The following is a 7049-nucleotide window of genomic DNA, read 5'->3' on the forward strand; positions in this document are numbered from 1 at the left end:
GAACACTACGAGCCGACCCTTCGAGTAATGTTATATGACGAAGAGGCAAACTGGGAATCCATGCGCCTGGCCTTGGACTCACTCCCAGAAAGGAGGGGCAATGCAGTCTTGCGCCATGAAATTTACCGCCTGAGAATGACCAGATCATACAACAAAAAAGTACACAGGCGTCTACTCAAAGTGGGGGACTTTGTACTAAGAAAGATGGAAGCAGTCGGTAGGGCTAATGAGTCTGGCAAATTAACTCCCAATTGGGAAGGACCCTACCGAATCTATGAAGAGATCAGGGATGGTACCTACCGTCTGGAAACACCAGACGGCCAATCGTTGCCTCGAACCTTGAATGTAGATAATCTTAAGAAATATTGTTTTTGAATGAAGTAAATTGCCGAGAGCTACTTAATAAAAATTTATGTTTCATTCAATTTTGTACTAAGAGGGGCATGCTTACTGACAAACAGTTGGCTACTCTCCCATAACATAGTTCACCAAGAACTATCAAAGGCTCATGGCCGAAATGATCAGATCAGGCGCCATGCCAACTGATTCAAATGTTAAACTAATCCGACCTGTCCCAACATCATAGCAGGCGTCCGGCGGCATCCATCCGGATGAAATTCGTCGCAGAGAGCAGCTCCCTTTTGGGTGGAACATTGTTCTATAAAATAATTACACGACACCTATACGACTATCTAACCAAGACAACCACGTAGCCGTTTCTCAGACAAGGATACCTCTCACTTAATCGACTAATCAGGTCCAACAAGTGTTTGAAGTAACCATCCGTGTCAACCAACCGACTGAACTACTTGGGATAAGAACATTCGGTACCTTATGAGTTAATAGCCAACAAACATTGGCGAATAAAGGGGAACAATCGGTACCCACCGCTTGAAGCCCCTACTACTCAGTCACTCGGCGTCTAAGTAACAACCATGTTTACTTGGTCACTCCTTAAAACTTGGTATAAAACTAAAAAGGTGTTCATATATCGCCTGTTCTCACTAAGTTAACACAGCAGGGACTAGCCGGCCCAGACCGCCTAGTTTCTCTCGCTTAAAACCATGGCAGGTAAGAAACCACCTTCCTACTTGGTTAATACAAAAAATGACAGGACCGCCCGTCTAAAGGGGATCCAGTCTTCAAAATGAGTCAGACATTTGGATAAATGGCCGACTGTTCGCCTAACCTGGAAACAGACAACCAATTGTCCAGGGGCATAGGCAGTGTGGCTACCTCTTACCTGTCTACAACTATCGACCATGCAAATAGTCGGTATAGTATGCAACTGGATATCAGAGTTTCGATGCTTAGAATAATAAAAGCAGAAATTTGAAAATTTGAAACATTTTGGCAAAAAGGCGACCTAAAATAATGGTCACCTAAGTTATATTAAAAGCCGGCCATAAAGACCGGCATAAATATTCAAAACCCCGACCCCTTGGCTGGGTAAAAGATACAAAAGAAGCCGGCCATAAAGACCGGCAAAATATTCAGAGCCCCGGCCCCCTGGCCGGGTAAGGAAAAACAAACGGCACGCAGGCCGAAGAAATAAAAGACAAAAGCTTAAGATGGGGGCAGATCTTCAACAGTAGCAGCTGCCGCCTGGTCAGCATTCTTCTTGCTTGACTCGGCCTTAACTGCATCTTTTTTCGACGCATCCACCCCAAGCGGCACTAGGGCCACTACCGGATCCTCCTCCTCCAACGCCACGTCCTCAGCAGCCGCCAGGATCTCTTGATTATATCTTTCAGAGCACTGGCGATATGTTTTTTCCCATGAGGCAAAGTCGGCATTGGGGAAGAGACGGCCCCAGGTCAGGCGCTAGATCTGAGCCGAGTCTTCCATCATCTCTCGGACCAGATCCTGCTTTTCCTTCTCGGCCTTTGCCGAGAGGTCCGCAGTGAGACTCTTCTCCTGAGTCGCCAAGCGCTCCTTAACGCGCTCCAAGGATTTCTCCAAGGAGTCGTATGAGGTCATTTTTTGGCGAAGAGGTTTCAGCTCGGCCTTGAGATTGTTGATGGTCGTCTCCAGCTCATTATTTCTCTTCTGGGCCGCCTCCAACTGAGTCCGGATAGCAGAGGTAGCCTGAGCCTGATAATAAAGAATATCAGTTGTCAAAATCTCATTTTGGGCAATTTGAAACATTGCCTTATCACAGTCAGAGGCGGCCATAGCTTTAGCAACCTTTACCTCTTTGTTCTTCCTATCAAGCGGCTTGCGAAGGCCGTTCACTCGGAGCAGAGATTGAGTAAAAGGAAACAGGCGTCAGGTTTCAAACAAAAAACAGGCGTCCTGGAATCAAACAACAAATATATACTAAGTAGACCTCAGCAAGGAGCCCTGCAATTCCGTCTAGGTCAAGGGTGCCGACACCCCTTACCGCCTCTCTCTCAGCTGGAGGGACGGATTTGATCATGGACTTGGCCACCTCGACCAGGTCCGGTTCCTGAGGACCGGCTGCATCAAGCATAAACAAGCACGTTAGACATAGTAAAAAGGAAGCAAGTCCGAATTCATAAGGACAGTTCCATACTTCTAGGCGACATGCTTAGAGTTTGAGAAGGAGTTGCCGGCTGTTTCTCAACCGCCGCATGTTTCCTGGCAGCACCAGGAGAGCTCCCAACAGTTGTCTTCCGGGTCTTGGAGTCCGGCTGTTGGGAGGAAGAAGTTCTTGGGGTGCCCGTCTAAAAAAAAAAAAAAAAAAAAGCACACGGTCAGTATCTGTATAAACCCAACTTCAAAAAGGAGAAAGGGTGAAGGGCTTGCAACTTACCAAGGGCTCCTCCTTGTTAGGAGAGTCAGCTGAAGATTGTTGCATGATAGAGGCACGCAACATAGCCGCCGCAGTCTTGGAGGCGGTAATTTTGCTCATGGCGTCCGCTGCAAGAACAAATACCAAAGTTAATAAAAAGTCATAACAGTAATGCATGGCAAAACAGAGTATTCGACAGGCTGGCTACCTCTTGAGCACCGACTGCTGAGGCCACAGGCGACCAAAAAGTACTCATCATAGAGCCATTTGAAGCTTGGGACGCAGTGCAGGGGTACTTGCTCTCGCACCCCTGTAGTAGAGTCGACCCTCGTCTCTACTTTAAAGAGTCCTTTGTCTAGGATCTCTTTCTTAGCTCTTGGGGGAACAGGCGGCATGCTGCGACCGCCTACCAGAAGAAACGGATCCCTGTTCCATCTGTTGAAGCGTTGGTTCAGCTCCGTGTCTGACTTCTCAATGATAAGGAAGGTGCTTCGCCAATCCTTCCACTTGTTTTCTTTACCTCTTGTCATGAGGTAGCCTTTGTGGCTGGTCAATTGATACCATCCGGTACCGCCTGCCTTAGGGGTCCGGCTGAGGTAGTTCATGTGGGCGAAAGCCTCGAAGTTTGGCTCCACCCCGTGCAGTTCGCACCCGGCCACATAACCGAGAACGTTGAACCAAGAGTTTGGGGCTAACTGCCATAACCCCAACTCATACCCATCCAAGATCCGCTGAACAGCCGGATGTAGTGGGAAGCGCAGCCCAGCTCTGATGGCCGCCTCGTAGCAGCCGAAGCAGGCGCTATCGTAGCTGGTACCGGTCGGCTAGACGATTGTGTCCTCTGGATCCGACACAAAAACTAAAAAGTCGGGGCCCATTGTGTGGTTCGCAATAAAGCTCCCCACTTTCTCTTGCATGGCCTTGATCCGGCCTTTTGGGACAGTGCAGTAGTAAGGGGCATTTTGCTCTCTATAAGAGGCGGACGGCTCCGCCCAATTGTCCCTCTTCTCAACTGCGTGAGAAAGCCTCGCCTCTTGTAGGCGGTTGTTTTTCTCTTCTGTGTCTAGAGAAGTATGACCAGAAGAACTAGACTCGGACTCGTCCTCTGACGAATCCGAAGAGGACGACTCCTCTCCTCTCCCAGAGGGGCCCGCCTCCTCTCCTTCGATAGGAGCGGGAGAAAAGGTAGACATGTCAACTGTAAAATGGGAAGGGACCACCTTGACCCCTCCCTTAGAGCTGTCGGCGGTCAAGCCGCCTTGGTTTACTTCAGCATCTGGCGCCTGGTCAGATGTCTCACTAATCGGCACCTGGTAGGAGGAGCCGTCTGAGTTTGTAATCCTAGCAGTTCTTTTTGTTCTTGCCATTATGTTCTGCATAGACACAGAGACAGTCGGACTTTGTATAAAGGGAAAAGATTGGTTCGGAAAAGGGCAAGCGACACTCCTAATCCTAGATTCAGCCGTCCCCGATGACCGGCTGATCACTAACCTAGGTCGTGTCGTGTGCTTCCGTGGTGCCATTTCAAAAAGAAAAGGAAAAAAAATAAAGAAAAGATAAAAGAGTGAGAGAACCGACGGTTACCTGAACAAGTGAAGTTGACAAAGTTCTGAAAATTCTGAGTAGCCGGCTTGTCAGAGCAGGCGGTAGGCAGAAAGAGTCCGGAATGTCAGAGCAAGTTTAGGGGTCCGAATGTTCTCTTCTAAAGTTCTCAAGTGTGAAAATGATTGAAGTCAACACACCCTTATATAGGCGAAAATGAGAAGGCGAAGGGTCACTCCCAAATTCAAAATTTGGGTGGGAAAGTCTCTCGGCCTTTCGCCGAGTGACACTTGTAGCAGGCCGTCGCCTGTTACGGTGCGACACCTGTCACAGGTAACACGTGACCAGTCACGTGCCACCTGTGAGGGGCAAATGATTAGGGGATTTTTATCCACCAATCACCATCTGAAACGTGGACCAACCGGGTTCCGCCACGTGTCCTTCACGTAGGCCAATGGGAGCCTGCCACGTGTCAACCAAATATTCGTCCACCATGGACCAGCCTCGACGCGACGCGTGTCCTTCCCATGACACATGGGAAAATGAGCCAACAAGGCCCAATCCTTGTTGGAGGCCCAGTCAGCCCTAGGTTTAACCTAAACCTAGAGAGTGGCACGCTTCCCAAGGTTATAAATACCTTCTTTAGTCCTCATTAAAGGGGATTACGCACATTAAACACTCTCACCTAGAGAGACCAAATTACATTATTTCTGCATTAATTACTCCTTAATCAAGTACTAACTTGACCGTTGGAGGCGGATCTCCAATCATCCGGAGCATCCGTTTGTTTTGCAGGTACAGGCGTCTGGTTCCAGTCTCAGAATTGTAACTCTCCCGCAGGACATCAAAAAACCCCGAAACAATACTTATAGGTTTCTTTAAAATATTTGTAATAATAATAATAATAATAATAATAATAATAATAATAATAATAATAGTAATAGTAATAGTAATAGTAATAGTAATAGTAATAATAATCATAACGATAATAATTAAACATTAATGTTGATTAACATTAAAAGTAGAATATTGAAATAATTAAAATAAGTTCAAATCAGAAAAAATAAGTTCAAATTAGATCAGATCTAAAAAAATAAGTTCAGATCAGAAAAAATAAGTTTAGATGAGAAAATATAAGTTCAGATCAGATCAGATCAGAAAATATAAGCTCAGATCAGATCAGAACAGATCGGCTTAAATCAGGTGAACTAAACAAGGCCTAAGTGAGAGATAACCACGCTTTTTCTTTACAAATCGTAAAATTAAAATTTTTGCTTGAACCGGTGACGTGGACGGTAATATGGGAATTAAATAAAAAGAGATGGTATATGTTTCGGGGTTTTTTTAGTGTCCTGCGGGAGAGTTATAACACCAAGACTGACCCCTAGACGCTTGTACCTACAAAACAACGGAGACCCCTAGTGGTGGGAGCTTTGCCTCCGACGATCAAGTTAGAACGTGTACGAATGTAATTAGTGCGGAAGGGAAACGGGATCAGGCTCCTCTTAGGAGTGGAGTGATCATCCGGCTGTCTTAGACAGCCTCAATATCTGAGCTTTTAACTCCCTGATTTGTGAGGATTGAATGTGTATTCAATTGAGGTTTTTTTCAACTGATGTAAATGATCAGTATTTACAGAGTCTTTGGGACAGGTGCCTCTTAGGTTATTTAACCTAATTTGATGGGCTTCCATAGATTTACGGTTTCTAGGGTTATGGGCTTAAAGCCCGTTTTCCCCTTTGAATGACACGTGTCATGCTCTAATTGGCTCATTAAGCGCTGAGCTTAGGGACACATGTTGCATTAGCATAGGTTCATTTGTCAGTGGTATTTTTACCCCAAACATTAGCCCCTTAGAAGGAGTAATCTCTCTTTTAAGAGGGATTGTTCCTTTCGAAGATGAGACCTTTTAAGCCTCTTTGGTTGGCATTTGTCTAGTTCAATGAAAGAGGGACTTGATTAACTTGGAAAATTTTGATACCTTGAACGGTATGATATTTTCAAAGTTAATCAATCATAATAATGATTGCCGCTGAACTAGACAAATGTCGACTCTTATTGCTTTTAGCCATACTATGTTGATTGCCCCAGATCAGGCAGACTGTCGATCATCGAGTAGGGGGTAAGCGCTCAGTATTATCCGGCCATTGGCCTCTTTAGGGTGTTCTTAATGAGAGCAACACTTAGCTGCTAAGTTTTTGGACTTAGCTTATGTTTTCTCATGTTTGGAGCAGACGGTTTTAAATATAATCTGGCCATTGGCCTTATAGAGTTGTTCTAAAAGGGATAACACTTAGCCGCTAAGTTTTTTGGACTAGCTTATATCGTCAAATTTAGCCGACGGTATTGCTTTTGAGCAACAGCAGGCGGCATCTGACCAAGATAGTAACTGGGTACTGTGAGTATTTAACAGCTGGCAGTTTTGTTATCTTAGTCTCATTTGATCAATTCAAACGGTTGCGAGCTTGCCTTTTTTGACAGTCGGTAGGGCCATTTGTTTTAAGTTTATAGAGAAATGTGCCACCCGAATGGGAGATTCTCTCTGCGACGAAATCACCCAAATGGGTGTGCCAGATGCCTCCTCATGTTGGAGCCGACGGATTGTTTAGTTTATTAAGATTGTTTCGGGGTTTTCTGATGTCCTGCGGGAGAGTTACAATTCCGAGACTGGAACCGGACGCCTGTACCTGCAAAATAACGGAGACTCCTGAGAGCTCCGCCTCCAACGGTCAAGTTAGTACCTGATTAAGGA

This window comes from Chenopodium quinoa, unplaced genomic scaffold (genome assembly GCF_001683475.1).
Source record: "Chenopodium quinoa cultivar QQ74 unplaced genomic scaffold, ASM168347v1, whole genome shotgun sequence".
NCBI lineage: Eukaryota > Viridiplantae > Streptophyta > Magnoliopsida > Caryophyllales > Amaranthaceae > Chenopodium > Chenopodium quinoa.